The following is a 21,190-nucleotide window of genomic DNA, read 5'->3' on the forward strand; positions in this document are numbered from 1 at the left end:
CACCAATTTTCTTAATTTCGTTAGTGTATGTTCTCTTATTAATACCGAGTTCCACTGGACAAGATACCGTCGGTCAAGTACTGAGATATATTTTGGCCATGTTAGCTTATTAATGGGATTTTCATCAATGTAGATCACTTCAGTGAATAATACAATAGTTTCTTATTCGGTACGCAGACAGTATATTACAGCCTAAACCCATGTACGTACAAGACACGGACATTCGGGTTTTAGAATGAATATCGTCCTCACCACTTGAAATAGAATCACGAGATATACTGCTTACGATAAACATCATTGGATATTTCTTGAAAGGCGCACTTTGCATTATTTTTCATTACTGTAAGTAATATTTATCATCCAAAACTGGCTCCCCCAGGAGATATCGCTTGGGTGAGATCAAGCGATATCCACAGTGTATTTTTACGATGAGAAATTACGATGGGATCAGAATTATGTTAGATGGAGTGAGTAAGATATCACTGAGGCATGATGAGTGACTGGTCCAGATATCTTGATAATTGTCTTCCATCACATATATTTGGCATAATTATGAAACAATTAAGTGACAGAAAGGGGTGATTGTCATATATATTTTATGTTTCAAGTTTAAAATACATTGATAAAATCGTCTCTTTATCGGCGCTTAATAGCATGATCGATATTCTGTAGGTACTAGAAAATAGAAAATTTAATAGTACCTTAATTAGTATTCAAGTGAGTGTGTAATGTAAGCATGTTCATAACAACGTGTGTAAATTATCAAAATAAAATTCACATTGTTTTTCGGTGTTTGTGTGTCATAATGTGGTTAGGTAATGTTGGCGAATCAACGAGATGTTATTTATTCTACACAATAGTGAGAACATTGAAAATGTTGTAAAATCCATTTTTGCAGTGGCTAGCATTGCATTCAAGCATTACAAAGTTGTCTGCTCTTGACTCCGCCCACTTGTCCGGAAGTGGCTTGTACTTCCGTTGGAGAAATTAGAAATTCTTTCGCTATTTGGTAAGTCTTTTTCATTCTCTTTCTAACTTACAGGTACTTTATGCATGGATACCCAACACTTATAAATTAACATATTGAACTAGTATTTCGTTATTGTTAACTGATTACGTATTTGCATCGAGTATTAGTGGACACATCGAGTTCCACAGGGCATGTACCGGATCGCAAAGGGGCACCTGCTGCCTGCCGCCTCCCTCCCAGTCAAACGAGTTTGTCCCGCGCACAATCCTCTGTCTGTGGTAGTTTCTAATACCACTTTACCGTGTGCTCCTTGGCCATGACATTGATCCACACCGTGAAGGTTTTACCGACAGTCCGCTCTGACCTAATGCTTGTAAATCCATAAATTGAATTCGTTTATCGAGTGAATTTGTCACTGGCCGAGTCCGTTATGACAATATCAGCTTGTTATGTCACGCTTGTGTAGTCTCGTGTGTGTGTGATTAGCAAACAAGGCGTATATGTTGCGAGCGTAATATCAGGTGATAGGCTGCTACAAATATGTAGAACTGCACCGGGGCTATCATACTCGATCCACTCCCTCTTGTTGACATTGGACTTGAGTGCGGATATTGGGAGTTGTAGTTTCTCCTAGTTGAGGGCGTTAGCTGTACAGGATCTTTAAACGTATTTCTTGTCAGATGTTGATAGAGAGGTAAGTGATGCAGAATCGTTCAGCTTTTGTAAAAAAGTAATCTTCTCATTTTCAAAATGAACTTTCATTGGCATAATATATATTCTTGTGTCAAGGAAGTTGATCACTTACGGAAAGTTGCTGAATATTAATAGTAATATTCATATATAATCTTTTTCTCAAATATCTTCCCTGTACACTTTTTTATTTATGACAAACAGTTCTGAAATCGACACTCACTGTCAACAGAAGTGACCCAGAAAGCTCTGTCACACAGTTCGATCATTTGATTAGTTGGCTTCTCGCATAAAGGATGATGTATGGACGATCTCTTGTGTCAAAATCCGATTTAGAACAGTCCACAATTGTTTTATGATATTTTTGTCCATCAAACGTTCATTTTATGTTTTAGTATTGAAAACAAAATGATGAAAAGTCACAAATATCCAGCCTATTTACAAGGTTGAGACAGGGAGTTATTATTCAGGCTCATCATGACAGGGGCACCAAAACTCAGAATGTCGACGCACAACACGAACAGGCATGCATAAAAGTAAATGTGTCCAGTGCTCAGGGATGTGAAATCTCCGAGGAAAATCACGTTTTTTAAAACAGTAGTCCTCGGAAACAATCATCTTCCTCATAAAAATTAAATAATTTTTTTTTAAAAAACACTCCGAAAAATATGATCGGAAACCGGACTGTGCTGACATTAGACTAACATTTAGTCTCTGAAATCTTATATTACACAATATCCTTCTTGACTCTAAAAATAAAAAAAATTCCCTATGCTGAGCTAGCTTGAGCTGGCTAGACTTGCTTTTGTATGCATTTCTAGATTATTATTTTTTCATAAAATAAATATATTCCACGGTCATGGTGCAGGACTATGCTGACATGTACAAGGATGGGTACATTGTGCCCAGGTTGTAATGATCAGTGAGACATTAGCTTGAACCTCATCAGGTACAAATTGGTTACATTTGCAGCAGAGTTGTCGTCACTTGTCACATCACTATCGTACGAATCAAAACTATCGTCCTGATGTGCGTTGGTCCGTGAAGTTTCAGAAGTACTTGCATTCATTGCAGTGATGGTAGTTTTTCTTTTTGAAGGTTTAGGTGCTTGCTTTCTGTTTTTGGGTGCCGATTTCACAGTCTGTTTGAAAATAAATTTAATTCAGAATGACGTCTTCAGTGATGACCTTGCCCCCGACAACAGCGCTCAGAGCGTTTCTCTTTTCAGTAGGCACAGCTTTCTTGAAAAGTACTGTCGTCTTGTCTTCAAAGAATCCTGCAGGTTATATCATTGCCCTCAGTATGTGAAGTGACATCCTTGTCTCCAACTGGCACACTCGAATCAATAACACCAGTATCAGGATGCAGCAAACGTTCAGTCTACTTAAAATCTGTTGATGGCGCAAAGTTGATATTGGTGGTGGTAGATTTGTCAAATAGGTAGACTCCACATTTCCTGAAAGAGAATTGCAAATTTTTTGGTGTCAGCGACTGGCTATAAGCTCTACAGCCAAGTTCACGAACAGAATGTTTATCTACTTGTGGCATTTTCCTGCATATACGAACGACAGAGGTTGTTGTAAATATTAGCTAAAGGTCCAAAGCAACCAACATCCATTGGCTGTAAAACTTGGGACGTGTGTGCAGGCAGTACAAACAAAATAATGTGATGCTGACGTGCCAATTCGATGAGTGGAATAGATACGTGGGATCTATGATCATCGTACACAAAAAGAAGTGGACTATCTGCAGACAGCATGCTTCGGGAAATGCTCTGTCAGTGCTGAAAAATCTCCGTGTTTGACCAGCCAGAGTCGCTTACAGGGCCTGCTGCTCCAGGGGTACTTCCTGAAAGGAATACAAAATATGGTGGTATAGAACTACCAGACGCATTGTCGCAACCTATAACAGTTGGAGTACTTGATCTTGATGTTGTCACTGCAGCTGGAGTACTCTGACTCGATGTGACTACCGATGGTGGGGTGTGATTCTCCACAAGTCCCTTTTCATCAACATAACTTCGATGAGGGCATGTCTTCAGGTTGTACTTATCCGGATGTGCCCAAGTTCATTAAAATAATGAGTGACCATCTCTTCTGAGGTAGCTTTCTCTCTCTGTATCTCAAAGGATCATGGCTTCTTCGCTGATAGATCAGGCCATCGCTTCATAAACCCATAGAACCACTGAAGTGATAGGGGTTGTTCATCCTTTGACTTCTATCCAAGATTGATTGCCGGGTCTGTGGCAGTAGTAGTAACCTCAGCCGTAGTACAGCCATACCCAAAATTTGCCTTGGCATCAATAAGTGAATTAAGTTCCTGTTCTTCTATGGACAATAGTGGCTCTCTACCAGTATTACTACATTCAATAGAAATTTCCCACTAATCCTGTCATGAAGTGTAGCAAATGGAACAGCAAAGGTAGTGGCAGCTTTCCTAATTTGCCATTCCATCCAAAACAGCATCATATGCCTTGTCTAGGGCTGCAGACAAATATTGCCTATTTTGGCCTCTTCTGGTTGATTCACCATTGGTCAAAACCTGAAAAAATAAAAGCTTTATTTTATATATCATCAAAACTACAGAGACAGAAGTTCTCAATAAGCATAAAGATTTCAATAAGAAATGGCCCTTACTTGTTTCCATAGTTCTAAATTTTGGTGAGCACATCATGTGTCTGATCACGTGACATTTACACCATGAAAGTAAACAAGCAGACGATAGGCATGCCGTCGATTTACAACGCGTGAATTTATTACAATTGACATTTTATTTGAGCTGATCAAGTTAATTTGTGATCTCGGGTTAAAAACTAGTTGTTTGCTGAATATGAGCTCTTACGTTTGGTAACTTGACACGAAGCATTTTCCCGTCTTAGCGAACGAAAGCAGTGTTGTCAGAAGATCAAAGCTGCAGGTATAGTAATTTCTCGTTACATATCGCGAGAAATATAATTCAAAATGGCCGGTTGAAGTTCCATGTCGATCGAACTTGTGTGACTTGACGATGGTATGAAAACTAAATTGGACGTGAGGGGGTCCAACCGACAAGACTAGACCCTTGTTTCCCCCCCCCCCCCCCCCCCCTCCCCTCCACACACACACACTTTCTCAAACTACGAACTCAGTTGTGAATTTAGGTGATGACAATGATATTTGCATGATATTTGTCGAGTATACCTAACCTAACATTATCCTTTTCTAAATAAAATGGATGTTTCCCCTCACTCTCATCGGTATTTTCAATGAATTATTTAAATATATTCCAAGACTGATCAATAGGACTACAACTTTGCCATATGATGACAATCATAATTGAAGGCGTACTTGTAACTATTGATCATCCACCTGGGACAGCTGTGTAATTTACACAAAGCGACACTTTCAGTGACCTTCCATGAAATAGTTCCTATACTTGCTGAATCATCCCAGTCTGATATAAGTCTGATATCTGACTTCAAATATTGTGTGTTGTTATATGAATGTAGAGATAAGCTGCGTATCTGCGTGAAACACGCATCAGAAATGCAGAAATACACAGTAAAATATGATCCAAGCGTATCAAATACGCAACGAACATTACAGATACGCTAAAAAAATAAAACTTGTGCGTATCATCAAAATATTGTGAAGTAACCTCTGTATTCGATTGGCAAATCAGCAACTTATTTTGAAATTATAAACAGGCATTCCGTCAATCTTGCCAAACTCCACGATGACAGTTACATCATGATCATTTGCCATCACACTTTCTTGTAAGTGTATCGTGGTATATTTGAGTCCTATAAAGCTCTCGAACCCACACGACACCAGTTTGCAGGGACTAGATGAATAGTGTTTTTAAATATTTAACTTAAATACCCACATGTGTAAAAACTAGTGGGTAACAGAAATTTGAATACGCAGGTAGAATTACTGATACCCAATGATTTTAAAATGCATGGGTAAAATACCCACAACACCAAAAGCTTATCTGGAGCTCTGGGCTCGTCCTTGGCATGTCTCACAGCCCCTTATGTGATCCTCACAAGATGACTGCAACCATCTGGTAACTCTTTTTCAGTTATTGTTAAATTGATTGTGTCATATACATGATGTAAGACAGCAAATAATTGAAATTGCTGACTTAAGACACTGTTAGGTGATTTCTCCAGAAAAAGTCTACCTATAGAGATTCTGCACTGTGTCAATAACAGCTGGCGACATCTATTTAGTACTAGCATATGCATGATATGTGCATGAATTTCACCTTTTGGAATTTAATCAATTGGCCGATAAGTATACCATGCACAATGTTGACTGAGGTGACAGCATCAATTGTGTAAGCTTCTATGTGGGCTGTATATTGAGATAAGGGTTCCCGCACCGACAGGCCTGTCAGCCATTGGCTTATTGACAGCAGTTCTTCTGTGGAGCCCGGTTGTGGGGGCGCTAGGTATGTTTACAATGACATTTTAAATCCAGAGCGAGAACTATAAATAACTAGACTCATTGTCACTATGGCTTCAGCCATACTTTATTTTAGCCTGTCAGAATTCATAGTGTGTATTAGAAGACTGTCGACCTTTCACTTGTCCAATAGCTTTTGTAATTTTTTAAAACTGTGAAAAATGACGTTTCGGTATAGATCCTTATAAGGATCTATACTGAAACATCGCTTTTCACAGTATTAAAGAAGTTGTTATCCATAAAATTGTGTCTATCTTGTTATCCGTCAACTTCTAAGTAATGCCTATCAAACAATTCATTGTAATATTTATGGCAAGTCTTGAAAAAAAAATTTTGTGAACTAGGGACTATGGATTTAATCATATTAATGTAAGTTAGGTTTCCAGTCACAGGTCGGCTGTGAAAATATTTTCTTGAACTCTTGATGTTAGTTAAATGATAAAAAAGTAGAACATATTTGGAGTAAGATCATGAATTAGAAGTGGGTAGAGTGTGTTTAATTCTGAGGGATATTGACCAGCAGCTTAACAGCAGAGGCAGAACTAGTCTCCCCAAAGCACTTGAAAGGTTCGCACATGTTGGTCGAAGCCACAGGTTTTTTTCCTTTTTATTTAATATGTTAAAAAACTAGTTTAATACATGTCCTGAAAAACAACAAACCAAAACCATGATAACCATTGTTTAACCTTTCATCATATTGGTTTTCTTTTACCATGTCTGTAATGTTATTTAATATGTTAACAGGTGTTACAAACAAATCCAGTGTGTAATTAGAAGGCTTGTAACGAGCCGTGGTCGGCCCAACGTTTCATGACAGAACTAAGACCGTTTTGTATGTTGTAGCAATGGCTGTTGCCTCCTTCATCCCGAGTACAAATATTGATCTGCAGGCGGAACCTGCTATTTGGGTCACCATCCTGCGTGAACAATCGCGTCACTGCAGCGTGAAAATAATGGCAGATGCAAATAGTCAGTGTCGGATAATTGAGATCTCAGGTTAATATTTTCATAGTGTCAGAATTTGAACCTTTCTTCAAATGTTAAATAATTTTTATTTTTTTTAATTATGATGCATTTAGTGTTGCCATGTGATATTTAATTAGAACGGCAGTGTAATGTTCCCTTGTGTGTAATCATTTTGTAGTTAAATCGGTGATTTCAATATCCTGGAAATCCTGGCTAGATGTACTGGCTGAGAACAACAGGGGCACCATGACCCAAAGTGTCTGCTTCAGGGTCAATCATTGATGGATTGCTTGACCTGTAAGTACATTAACTGAGTCGGTGTGGTTTTATGCCACTTTTAGCAATATTCCAGCAATATCACGTTGGGGACACCAGAAATGGGCTTCACACATTGCACCCATTTGAGGAATTGAACCCTGGTCTTTGACATGACGAGCAAAAGCTTTAACCACTAGGCTACCCCACTGCCCCTGAACCGTAGGTACAGTGAGTGAGTGGGTTGGGTTTAGCGCTGCTTTGGTTCCTGAAGTAATCATCCAAGTCTCTGATAAGAATAGTCAGGATTTGTTGAGGATTCCAAACTTATTACCCTTGGCTGGACAGAGGCTATTTGGGGGAGGGGATCAAAATTATGTACAAAATTGGGATTTTTAGATTTCATATTTTCCAAAATATAGAGATATTTTATTGCTGCGCTCAATACAGTGTTTCTTCCTTATATATTTGTGAATTTCTGGTCACCTGTCCAAAGTCATAACATCAGTCATAGGTATATATTAACATGCATTTTGCTGCAGTCTTGATGCTGAACATCGGTCTCTCAGCAGAAGATAAATCTCTTCTGTTCCCTGTTCCAAGTTCGTTTAGGAGATAAACCTACTTTGTTTTGAAATTTGATGTAGTCCCACTGTAGAATAGATACCTCTTTATTATAATTTTGAACCGAGAAATTGACCAACGGACATCAAGGGTATATCAAGACCTGCTCAGAGTCCGATATTGGCCCCAAGTCTGCAGCAATTGTTGGTATAAATTCCCAAATGGGAATTAAGAATTCACATTTACATAATTAAAACTAATGCGATGGCTTAATCAAGGTGATTTTTGACTGATAGTAGGGCCAATAATAAAAAGAGCCTTTTACGTTTTGTAATATAATGATAAATTCTTTTAGAACTTGTTGGTAAAGTTGACCAAGTGACAAATCATTGAAATTATGACATTTTCAACCAGTGCCTGTGATCGAAAAAGCAAAACTAATCACGACCAACTTCCTGTCAATAATGTGTCCATTATGCATGCGTTCGGACGACTCAAGCATGCATGCAATATATTGCTGTACTTATTGTAATACATGAATTATTGTAATAAACTGCAATACAAAAGTCAGGCCAATATCTATCGCTCCTAGCAGCTAGCTAGCATGGCCAGTGGAATGCAGTGCTCCTTAATATTATGTATGTAAGTTAGCAAGGGAATAGCCCGCCAATATAACCCCAACATTTCACGACGGTTGGGGAAACTAGGTGTGTACTTCAGGCAGGCCCAGGGCAAGCAAGCCACTGTTTTGATAGACAATTTGCCAGTTGCTTTGGTATATACAGTGAATGTCAAAGATGCTGACAGAAAACTTGCCGATTCAGCTAATACGTTACCACAATGTTGGGAGTGACCAAATTACCAGTAGTCTGGATGCTCATTGGCTAGTGCTAATAGCATGATTAGAGGTGTAGCAGTATAATAATTCAGTTGTTAATTGCAATGCATTATTGATATTATCTTGATAAGGCTTTTTTTATCAGTGTTTTTCATGAAATGTTATGTTAGAAATTAACATACTTCATTACTGATTACATTGTAAGCATTATACCTAATCTCATGGTCATACTGTACATGCTGTATCATGCATCTGGTATTTAAGATAAAAAATTAAATTGACATAATTTTCATTTGGACTTGAAATGAAATTCATATGGTTAAGAGGCAGTTGAGAAGAATTACTCCTAATGCTATTGGTATTTTTGTTTGAAACTTCAATCTATGCAATAATTTTTCAGGAGTCTGGGTAAAAAAATACATGATCAGCATTTTTTTAGTAATTTATTCGTGTGTTATTTTGTGAACAAATCACATTGGTTTGACAGCTGATGAGTTCACCATGAATATTTCAATAACGAAATCTGTCATTAAAAGACATTTCAACCATGTGTCAAATATTTGATGAAATATCACGAGTAAAGACATCTTAGCTATGACGAATAACTGTTTGCAGGAGTGTATTTCCTCATTCAGCGCGCTCTGTGACAGCGTGACACACACCGGTGGTCACAGCATGACACACAACTTCACAGGGAGTTGACAAGAGGTAGTCATGTCTACTGAACCGTGGTGACTATGACCAAGACCTTGACCTTTGAACTTGTCCACTGGGCATGACAGGATTGAGGGAGTTGTAAACCTGCTCCAGACAGGCCAAACTGGTGGCATCATGGTATCAGTCACATTCCTGCTCCACAGGATATAGTCCTACTTGTCATTTCCTTGCTGGGGCAATCAGTGCAGCTTTTCAGTACCATAGTCCCTGTAATTGCCGTCTTACATGAAACACCAGCTGAGGTTTGTGATGCCTGGCTGGGTGGTAGCTAAAAATGGGGCGGTGGGGCAGCAGGCAGTCTTACCATCTGCTGGTCTGGGTATGTGCCTCAGTTCATCTGTTAAGTCACACTCTTGAGTTGATACTATTGGGACGCATGGCCTAGGCGCATTTAGAGGGGGGTTCCAGGGGGTAAATTGTTCCTGTAGACAATTTCTCTTTCCCATCCCCCCCCCCCCCCCCCACACACACACACACACACAGCCCTTAATATGGTTAATGTTCTCTGTTTGCATTTTAAGAACCTCAACTAACGAACTGAATCCTGCTTAAATAAGTGTGACTTGAGTGAGTGAATGTAGTTTTATGCAACAGCTAGCATAGTCATCAATATTCCAGCTATTCATCCATCTAATCCTCACATGTTACCATTAACCATTAAAAAGGCAGGTTAACAAGTGATACTATGATAGCACAATGATTTAATGATCGACAAAATCAGTGTATGGTGACACACTACCAGGCAGGTCAGACATTTTAACCATCCAATCCACATTAGTGTCCAGGTTAACAAGTGGTTGGTATTATGATAGCACAATGATAAAATGATTGACAAAATCAGGGTATGGTGACACACTACCAGGCAGGTCAGACATTTAACCATCCAATCCACATTAGTATCCGGGTTTACAAGTGGTTGGTACTATGATAGCACAATGATTTAACGATCAACAAAATCAGGGTATGGTGACACACTACCAGGCAGGTCAGACATTATTACCACTGACCACCAGGTGTTCACTTCAGTCGGTTCTCGTGACGAACATCCAGGGTCGAGGGATACAGTGAACCCAGTACCTTTCCTGAACTGTCGAGGAACTCACACAAGGAAGTCAATCTTGAATAGCCTTTGAAGTGTGGTTTTCTGATGGAAAGCATGATTTTGAACTTTTCTCTAAGCTTGAACAAGTTGAATAAGTTCATTTTCAAGACATGGAAATTGTTACTGGTCATACAGAATACTAAAGAGCTCCCGTGTAATACCAATTTTATGAAACTTGTGAATAGTTCACAAGAATTTTATGAAACAAGCGAAAGCGTGTCAGACACCAGAACTATTCACAAATTTCATAAAATTGGTATTACACGGGAGTGAGTTGACAATGTTATTGCTTCCTTCCCGCTTATAACTTTTTAAAAACTTTCACCATTGTTTATTAATAGGCAGACATCCATGAGATGCACAACATAATCCTATTGAGTTTAATAGAATAATACTTACTTGACACATGTTAATTTAATACCATAAACCTGAATACCTTTAGTATTCAGGGTTCCGTTCCACACAACTATCGTAGCACTAAAGTTATCATAACTCCCATAATTTAACAAAGACTTTATTCAATCACAATTTCGTTGCAAGATCCACCATCAAAATAATGTCATGTGACGTAAACCTAGCAACAGGGTTGCTGTGGTCATCGAGTGTGCATAAGCTCCTCTCAGTGATCTATCATCTCTACACGCAGTGTCATTGAATAAACCAAAGAGATTGTCAGTGAAAGTTGTTCCCGCCATCCATAAGCACGTGCACACAATATGTAATACAGCTGTATGTTTATTAAATGGGTGATCTGTTCACAGGCAAGTCATAAAACAAGCTGTAACATGGTTCGTGCCAACACTACATGAACTTGACATTTTCGCCTGCCTCTAGCTTGGGGAACTTGACACTGTTACACAGAGTGGACGTTTTGCCTTCTGTAGGTGGATAAGTCAAATCTGGCAGTAAGACAATAATCTCACCCTGACTGATGCTGAAATAGCTTCACTACACAACATCATGTCAGGCATTACTGCCATAGTGATTGCTGTATATAGAGACATTGAGTACAAGTTCAAGGCTAGACATTGACTAGCGTTCTGTCCCTGAAATAAAGTTATCTGATTAATATATATAAATACAGTAAACTAAGGTTATAACAAACTCAAAGGGACAACAAATTTTAGTATGTTATAAGCGTAGTTAGTTATAAACATGTATACATCATGATTTAAACACCCAATGGTGTGGACCAAAAAAAACAGTTCATTATATCCGCCAGTTCGTTATATGCTTGGTGATTTTAAACGTAGTTTACTGTATTTACGAAATATAAAATAGATTCCAAATGGAGCCCAGAACAATGCTTAATTTCAGGATCCGTGTCTAGGTTGGGACATGTCATTGTATCCAATTGTGTGAATCGACGCTCATGATGTCAATCACTTGATTGTCTGTCCCGACTCGATTATTTACAGAGCATCGTCATATGGTTGGAATATTGCTGAGTGGCGTTAAATGACAAACAAAGAAAACTTCTAATTATTTCAGGCATTCAATGGGAACCAACTTGTGGCATGCCGAACCTGGATGTTTGGACTGTGACAGCTTGTAAAAATACAATACGTAGTTTGTGATATGAATCACCATATTTTGATTCACAGAGAAGCCATGTTATCTGTATTAATTCTTTTTCATATTGGTAAAACATGTATGACAATAGCTGCATTTTATATGATTTGTTTTGAAATCGTTTCAGTTCCATATAAACATGATAAATGCCATCAGCATGGACAGTTCAACAGCACACTGAACATTGAAACTTTATAAATGTCAATAGCACCAGTGCGTATTGTATGGTTGTCACAAATTAATTGCAAAATGTTTGTCATGAAATGTTACCAATTCTAACAAGTCATAAGCCAGTACAAATTTTGTAATTCTGAGAGTATTTGCAATATTCTTGTTTATGATATTATCACGATTGTCATGGTAACCAATACCAGTATGGCAGATTGCATCAAATATTTAGGCTTCGTGCATCGTGGAAAAATGCAATCAAGTTACCATGGTTGCACTGACGGAGAACCTGGTGAGCTACAAGTGTTACATCTTCCCGAGGCAAGAGAGTTAACTGACTATAAAAGTCCAGTTTCCACCCTTGCCGAACTAGGCTGGTCCAATCAAAATCTGGTTTGTAAACTGTCATCATGGTCATGCAGATTTCGGTCGATGGCAGGATTTGCAAAGCATGTGCACTGCCAACTCGTCAACAGATATTTTCCAAATCTTTTTATGTTTTTAATGAAGGTGCTCACGTGATTTGTTGCAATTCGGGATGTAAGACCTGTTTTGTAAGATCCTATGGATGTGTAGCTGCGCCTTTGAGATTTAAGTGTGTCAACCATGTCAACAAGAAGAATACTTTTCAATGAAAAAATAAAGGTTATTTGAACATGTTGAAAAATGGTTCAATAGGCCAAAAGGAAAAGAAAATTTACTGGTATTTTTGGGGACAAGCCAATTTGCTTGGTATTATGGTATTAACAATCTTTGTATTCCGGAGGAACAACATAGTTTGTCGCTTGTATTAAAATTCCCTTTTTGCAGCGATTTATGAAAGTTTAGTGGTGTGTGTTTAAACTGCACTACAGCCCAAAAGGCCATTTAATCTTCCACAAACACACAACCTGCTCAAACATAAGCATTGTGTGATGTGCGGTTTGTATGTTCATTTTTAGGAAAGAAGGTTAGAGTTACCTGCCCTTGGTTAAAAATCTGTGTGTGTGTGCGTGCGTGCGTTTGTGCGTGCGTGCGTGCGTGCGTGTGTAGTGTGTGTGTGTGTGTGTGTGTGTGTGTGTGTGTGTGTGTGTGTGTGTGTGTGTGTGTGTGTGTGTGTGTGTGTGTGTGTCTATGTCTATATCTATGTCTATGTGTGAAAGTACATTTATTATTGGCTTCACATAATAAAAGTCGCCTCATTGTATATTTATATTAATGTAGGATCTTACCCCATTGTGAATTTAGTCATTCTGACTTTCAGTTGACACTTAAATACACAGAATTTCCAACCCTGATTTACTATGTAATACATGCAGTAACCACGTAACGCTGAGAATTACATATATAGTCATGCTTGTGGCTGTCAGAATATTTGTTTGTATGTTTGTTTGTTGTTTAACGCCAAACCCAGCAATATTCTAGTTGTACAACCTTGGTCTGTAAAAAATGGTGGACCAGACAATCCAGGGACTGACATCAATCTACGCAATTGGGATATGATGACATGCATCAACCAAGTCCGCAAGACTGACCACCCGATCCCGTTAGTCGCCTTTCACGACAAGCAAAGTTGCCTCTTAAGGCAAGCATGGGTTGCTGAAGACCTATTCTAACCCGGATATTCACTTGTGGTTGGGATATTTAATCCCCCAATCTTAATTCCGTTTGCTCTGTGGTAACAGTAATTTCTGTTATGGAAATTATCCAGGGGTATACACCATTGGTCAAGGCTAACTAGTCCGAAGCACATTTCGGACAAGTAGTTCATGTAAAACATAGATTTTAGGAGTAACCAACTCGGCCCTGAAGATTTTCACTAGTCTTGCAGTCAACAGGGCTAGTCCTTGTCAAGCTGCTCAATTGTTAAGGTATCATAAGGACTAGTAGACTCGTAGAAATTTTCCGATTTTAAGGGTTTTTCAATGTCATCATTATAAGGATTAGTGAACTAAGTATGGTAGTTTCTACTGCAGCAGACCAGTGGCTGTGTCTGTCAGTCTATCCCTGCTATAGCTAACATGGACCACACTTGCATGGAGTACACCTAATTATCAACGACTGCCATGGTAGCAGATCGTAAAGTAAACTACATCCTGTTTCATGACGTAAGTGAGAAGTGAAATGACTTAGTCATATTCTCAAAGTTTCCTAGGATTTTGCTAAACATACAGAACAACCTGCATTTCAATTTCAGAAACTTGGAAAGTTGTGATAATTTAACACAGTATGTCTTTGCCATGTGTAGGTCTGACACACTGCTACAAAAATATTTACCTACCTCATCCTGTTTGTTTGCTGTGACATTGCCGGTACGAATAAGGACTGGCTATCGATATAGGTCACAGAGATAGATAATCGCTAACTAAATACTGATCAATTATCGATAAATATTGGAGAAGTAACTTTAAGCAAATATTGCATGAAAATCAAGAAAGAAATGAACATATTTCACCTCACTGGTGAGTATTGACACATTTATGCATTGATTACATTGTAGGCATTTGAGATATGACAAAAGTGGTTGTTTTTCGTCTTCTGCAGAAAGTAAGTCTGACAAAAAGAAAACCGTTTCGGTTCATTTAATCTCCGTTTCCTCACAATAGTTTATGCAAGGTAATATCGATGACAACAATTTTATATTGATAATCGTAATATTTCTTCCCATTGACAATAATTCTGATTATCAATCCTTTTAGCCAGCCCGAAAGAATACTGCTGGAAAACAACCGCACTCACTCACTCACTCACTCACTCAAAATGGCTTACGACTACGAAGTCCAATGATCAGAAAGTTGCATCAGATCTCATCTGACACATCACTAGAAGTCTGTTACTATAAGGGACCTCCATCAAAATGGTAACTAAGAACTCTCCCGCCCATACTCCACAGGCAGACAACTGCATCACGTGCACATTCAAACATTCCTGGCATTCCTGGTCCCCTAAATACCCCAGGTGACCCAGTGCAGACATACTGGTATCACATTTGACGTTGGCATTTCGGTTTGTATGTCAAGGTCAAGGTCATGCTAGAAGCTTTTATCATGTTTATAATGTGCATCTGAAAAAAGTTAACAACTGGGCGATAGCTACACATGCTATGTAACCTTATGGCAGTTGGAAACACATTACGCTGGGTTGTTCGATGAACCAGTCCACGCAAGCAGAAGTTGAACAACTTGTTTCTACTCTGGGATCTAACAATATATATATATATATGAACATGAAAAAGCGTCCTTTTTATGCTTGAATGCACAACAAGCCCCATCACCATTTGTTTGGATTACTCGAATTTGTTTCACATATTTTATCATGTCTGTGGGCATTTGTCAAGAATACCCATCGGTATGGAATTATGCAAATTTCGGCACAACAATATGTTTGGAAGGAGCATGTAATTAAAGAAATGTTTTCTTGTCTTGTTTCGGGTAGATCTTTCTGACTTTTTTTCACAAAAGACTGGCAACTTGAATATTAGTGTGAATTCAGCTCTTATGTCTGTTTATGGGTTTATGCCTGATGTATACATCAGCTAATATGTACAATATTCATCTAGAAGTAAAACTGTGTTACTGGAGACTCAATCATTCTTGATATTTTTGTCACATCTGTAACTGGTTATAGACAGAAAATTATCTGAACATAATTAACTAGAGTCATTTTGTCCCAAAAATAAAGTTAACTCAATTAATAATATATATCTACAAAATAAAGATAATATCCAAAAGGAGCCCAGGACAATTCTTAATTTCAGAGCCTGGAGCTAAGGCAATCTAGACTTGCCAAATCTTTCTAGACTTGAGTTGGACTCTTTTTTTAATTTATTTTCTTGGGTCTGGGAAGTAGACTAATTACTATCATTAGGTATGTTACTCTCAACATGAGGGAAATGTTTGTCAGCCCTTTCTGTAACACTATACCTCTAAATGAAACAAGTCTAGATATTCCACAAGGAAACGCCCATCTTACTAGGTCTCCTTTTCAATTTAAATGGAGTTGCTTGTATCTATCAACTTATTTTCAGAGACTAAGTGTTGGTCTTGGGACATAGTTGTGGCCTAATTGCTTGAAAGAGTCGTTTTGCTTTTTCAGATAAGCTGTAATATGAAGTAGCTAAAATACCACCATTACCCAATTATGTTTTAGTTGTTGCATACAAATATGCCCAATCAATCATTGATCAACACAATGTACAATTTATCCAATGTAGCTTTTTCAGCTTGTGTACCTGTTATTTATTACACATTGTTATTTATTGATTGAATGCCAGCCTCATATATCAACTCTCTGCTGCAGTGAATATGCGAAAAAGCAGTTCATCCCGCTTATCTATGTAACATATATGCATGTATTCCATTAGTGAACTTTTTGCAGCACATTAGGTCAGGTATGAACAAATGCATATTAGAAGTGACCTGAAACAGTATTTGAAGCAGAATTATTCTCAAATGTTTATTGATTGGTTAAAAATACCCAATAGACAGGACCGAAGGGTTGGCAAAATTAGTTTACCGGGGGGTACTATATCATCGGATAATGTTTTATGGACATCCTACTTTTTCAGATCGCCATCTTGCATAATATTGTGATTTCTGACGCTATATAGAGGAGTGTATCATAGACATTGTAAATACTCGGATGATGGCGTGTTTTTAAGTGACATTTTCTTTTATAGGTGAGTGGCAGGTGATGCAGTTGTTTATCATGTTTTTGTGATTAGCGGGAAAACTATGAATGTTTCTTCAGCATCCGAAAAACCATAATACGAGGATACCCAATGAGTAATTTTAATACCCATAGAATGGTAAGTAAATACTCATTAGCTCGGAGGATTTTCTGGCAGAGTACTGTACATGTGTATAACTGTTGGGTCTAGCAGTAATCAGCAGGTAATTGTCTGAGATTGTCTGGCATTGTCATTACTCTTCATTACTCTTGGTAGGTTCCTCAGTAATTAGTTTCACTGTTTCGTGTATCGTATCGTTGCATGAAAACTCACGATGCACTGGTGCACCAGTGTATCGCTTCAGTCCTACATTTTTCTGTTGCATGAAGGGGCACACTTTATAAATTGTATCGTTCATTTAAAAATGTTATTACAGGAAGCTAGTAATATTTAAGCTTCACACAAGTATACTACAAACACATTGACCTTGAACACAAGTCCAACAGACGAGAACACGGGTGGCCCAGTCATCTCAGGCGACACAATTCACTGTGCAGTGTTGCATCCGTTGGGCATGCCAGACGCCTATAAACCTATTTGGGATAGCACTTCCTTAGAAAAGTACAGATACTAGTACATTTTTGGGGGCTGAGTCCCCTCCGAGATTCGAACCCACACTTCCATAACGAGGCACCTAATCACCAGCACACAAAGTCAGCGATCTAACCCACTCAGTCACCGAGGCTTCCACAAAAATGAAAGTCCAACAACTGGTAGTCTAGATGTGTGTGTACCCTCTGACAAGTGTAAATTTGCATGGCTCCCATGGCCGAAAACTATGAACACACAATGACATTTAGAAAGTGATCAAATGTAACAAATGTTATATTTGGGATAACACTTCCTCTCGTACAGGACCCACCCCCCAAAATAGTACTAGAATCTGTACTTTATTAAGAAAGTGTTATCCCAAATATAACATTTGTTACATTTGAGCACTTTCTTAATGACATTGTGTGTTCATGCTAAAAATAAGTTAAAGAACGCCCTGTTTTTATCACATGACTTCAGTTAATCTGTCATGGCATATTGCAACACAGACTTCCAGCTGTGGGTGTTTTTTAACCCGGTTTTGAGTGGTATATAAGGAATGTCAAATGTTAGTCTCCGGAAACATCAAATCAGTAACTATCTGCCAATGTAAACTAGAGACATTATCTTATGTAGTTAATTGCTTCATAAGTGCTCTTAATTAATACTTACATAAGATAATAAAACTTAACTCAGAATTCAAGGACATTGTTAATTGAATTGCAAATTGGCCACATCCTTGCATCTTGCTTTGAATCAGACTTTATCACATCAAGTCATTGTTTTATGATGGAAGCAGTATAATTACCCTCCTTTGATATTACAGTAAAGGACATGCAATATGCCAGCAGTACACACAATTAAGTAATTACCACATTCAACGTAATAAGCCCCCTGCTCTGATAAGCGCCCATGGCGATATATGCTGATATATTTGCTTCTAACTTCGAGAGGGCCCCGGGCGCTTATTATGTAGAATATGGTAAGTCTTTATGATGTAATCACAGAATTGCGGCTGTAATAACAATGGCAGTTTCCTTGTTAACCACATGGATTCACAGTCATCATGTATTATCATGATGATAACTCTTGATATTGACCTTTACATAATATTACAGGGATATGTCTTGACCAGGCGAGGCTGATATTCGGCCTTAAGACTGCAACAAATGTTTGTTAACATTCCCATATTGGAAAATTTCCAAACTCATATATTCAACGAATGTTTCGGCTTTGTTGAGGTGACTGATAACAGTACCTGTCATGGTAGATACTTTTCTCTTAGCTTGAATTGCCTGGATCGATGCTCATGATATTAATCACTGGATTGTCTGGTCCAGACTCGATTATATACAGACCGCCGTCATATAGCTGGGATGTTGCTGATTGTGGTGTTAAACAACAAACCAACCAACCAACTTTTAGCTTGCCGTCATTGCTTTGAATGCATTGTCAATACACTCTGAGTTGTAAAGGGCAGTCGGGTAGCCTAGTGGTTCAAGCGTTAGCTCGTCACGCCGAAGACCCGGGTTCGATTCCCGACATGGGTACAATGTGTGAAGCCCATTTCTGGTGTCCCCCACTGGAATATTGCTAAAAGCGGCGTAAAACCATACTCACTCACTCACTCACTCACTCACTCACTCACTCACTCACTCACTCACTCACTGAGTTTTAAAAAATAAGAATTTAAAAGAAAAATCTAGTATAAAACTAAAATATAGTGTATTTTTTTCAGTTTATCTGCCAAGGGCACTTATTTAAAGATCTTAGATAAATCCCAGTAATAAAAATTTATATGGAATGTTTGATAGGTGTATACTTATCATTTCATGGTAGTTCAAAGGCCAAAAGATGTATGTTGCTTTCAATCAGGGATTTTAGCCTTTAAATCAGGCATTATCAGTGCCGGAAATGTGTTTTGATAAGGCACTTGCATTTGAAGCATAAGATACCTCTCAACTTTTGATGGGATAATCAGATATGTCTGATTGTACACTTGACATTATGAGAATAAGTTTCGTGTGTCATGGCAAGATAAAAATGTCCCTCTCAAAAGTGGAATAGGAAACTATTATGTATTTTCATTTTCATTTTTTAAATGAGAATTGTGGCGAAACATTTAAAATGATCCTTCTGTGATAAAAATACTTTTATTATATTTTCACACTCAATATGCTAAAAAAAGAATGGAAACAAAGCTGTATTGTGTTTCATGTCTGCATTCTCGATGCTTACATGAGATCTAAAACACAGTATTGTATATGTTTACCAAGAGCAGACTGGTATTGTAGCAGTGTATCATATTTCTTGGTGTGATATTGTCCCTAGAAGATGCAAGCGTTGGCTGTTCTCACAGGGCAGATCTATCCTCATGATCTGGTTCAGATTACAGCTATTATTTTCACCTAAGCCTAAGATTAGAAACACAATCTTTTGAGGAAAATTATTCCCTGTCTCTTAGGATAAATCACCTCAGCTGAAGAAGCTAATGTTAACCCTAACAGTGCACGGTTGAGGCAAACTGGTGAGAAATGTTTGCTGTTACTGCTTCAGATAATAGGCACCCGTGAATATCCGGGGAAGAAAAGGTCTTCAGCAACCCATGCTTGTTGTAAAAGGCGACTATGCTTGTTGTAAGAGGCGACTAACAGGATCGGGTGGTCAGGCTCGCTGACTTGGTTGATGCATGTCATCAATCCCAATTGCATGGATTAATGCTCATGATATTAATCACTGGATTGTCTATTGTGGACTTGATTACTAACAGACCGCCGTCAATTGGCTGGAATATTGCCCAGTTCTGTGTTGAAAAACAAACATACCACACACACTGAAGGTGATTGAACCCACCCTTTTGAGAATTCCCCAATTCACATCTGTTATATCAGTATCTATTATTCTATCTAGCCTGTGCAGCTGATGAAGCTATTGGGAAGATTTCTGCTGCTGTAATGACTGCCCATTACATACTCTTTTCCTGAAGTGGCATAACATTGACACATCAAGGGTTAAGCCTATTTCACTGTAGCAATAACGGCCGTAATACACGGTGATGCAATACAGCCCTGGTTGCATACTCCCTACAGTGCACCACTGTGATGAAGATGATCAAGTGATGTTACGAGTTGTCCAATGCGGCGCCCTGTATAGCCAAAGAACAGTGCCAACCCAAACTTGCTGATGCAGCTGTGTGTGTTTAAAGCGATACCTTGCAGTATTCTGGGAACATTAATTAGTGGGTCTAATTACAGCTTTTAAGGTAATTATCCAATGGTATTCAGATATAATGTCAGTTTCTTGTGTTTACGCCCACTATTGTTTAACTTATAAGCTGACCTAAATTGTATCTGGTTTGGGTCAAATTTCACTATTTACTCATCGTTTACTCAAGTCTACGTTTATTCAGTTTGGGTGAGTTGAAGATTTGATGTTTTCGCAGATATGGTACGCAGTGTATGATCATGTTAGGATTTTCATTTTATTCAAAATCACGTTGATGTTCTTCAAAGGAATGTTATAGATTTTATTTTAAGACGTTATAATAATAATGACTGATATATACTTTTGGTATGTTATAATCAGAATACTGTATTAGTTTTCGACAGGTATTGAGGGGTGTATGGTGTCATGTACCTTCTGTGCAAGTCTATGTACACTG

At 38.3% G+C, this 21,190-nt stretch overlaps 1 protein-coding gene and 1 pseudogene across 2 annotated transcripts in view; one reads left to right on the forward strand and one right to left on the reverse strand.

The window, feature by feature from the left end:
• The first annotated feature begins 946 nt into the window (after window positions 1-946).
• Window positions 947-21,190, forward strand: part of LOC139454490 (plasmolipin-like) — a 44,903-nt gene continuing 24,659 nt past the window's right edge. The window contains exon 1 of one of the 2 annotated variants that reach the window (XM_071236235.1): window positions 947-1,009. The gene's annotated coding sequence lies outside the window, so the exon portion shown is untranslated. Of the gene's footprint in view, window positions 1,010-1,490; window positions 1,665-21,190 lie in introns of those variants that run through there. The other variant, XM_071236236.1, reaches the window with a different exon arrangement.
• On the reverse strand, window positions 2,818-4,525 carry LOC139453878 (uncharacterized; annotated as a pseudogene).

This window comes from Haliotis cracherodii, unplaced genomic scaffold (assembly GCF_022045235.1).
Source record: "Haliotis cracherodii isolate W230 unplaced genomic scaffold, xgHalCrac1.p SCAF_10, whole genome shotgun sequence".
Classification (NCBI taxonomy): domain Eukaryota; kingdom Metazoa; phylum Mollusca; class Gastropoda; order Lepetellida; family Haliotidae; genus Haliotis; species Haliotis cracherodii.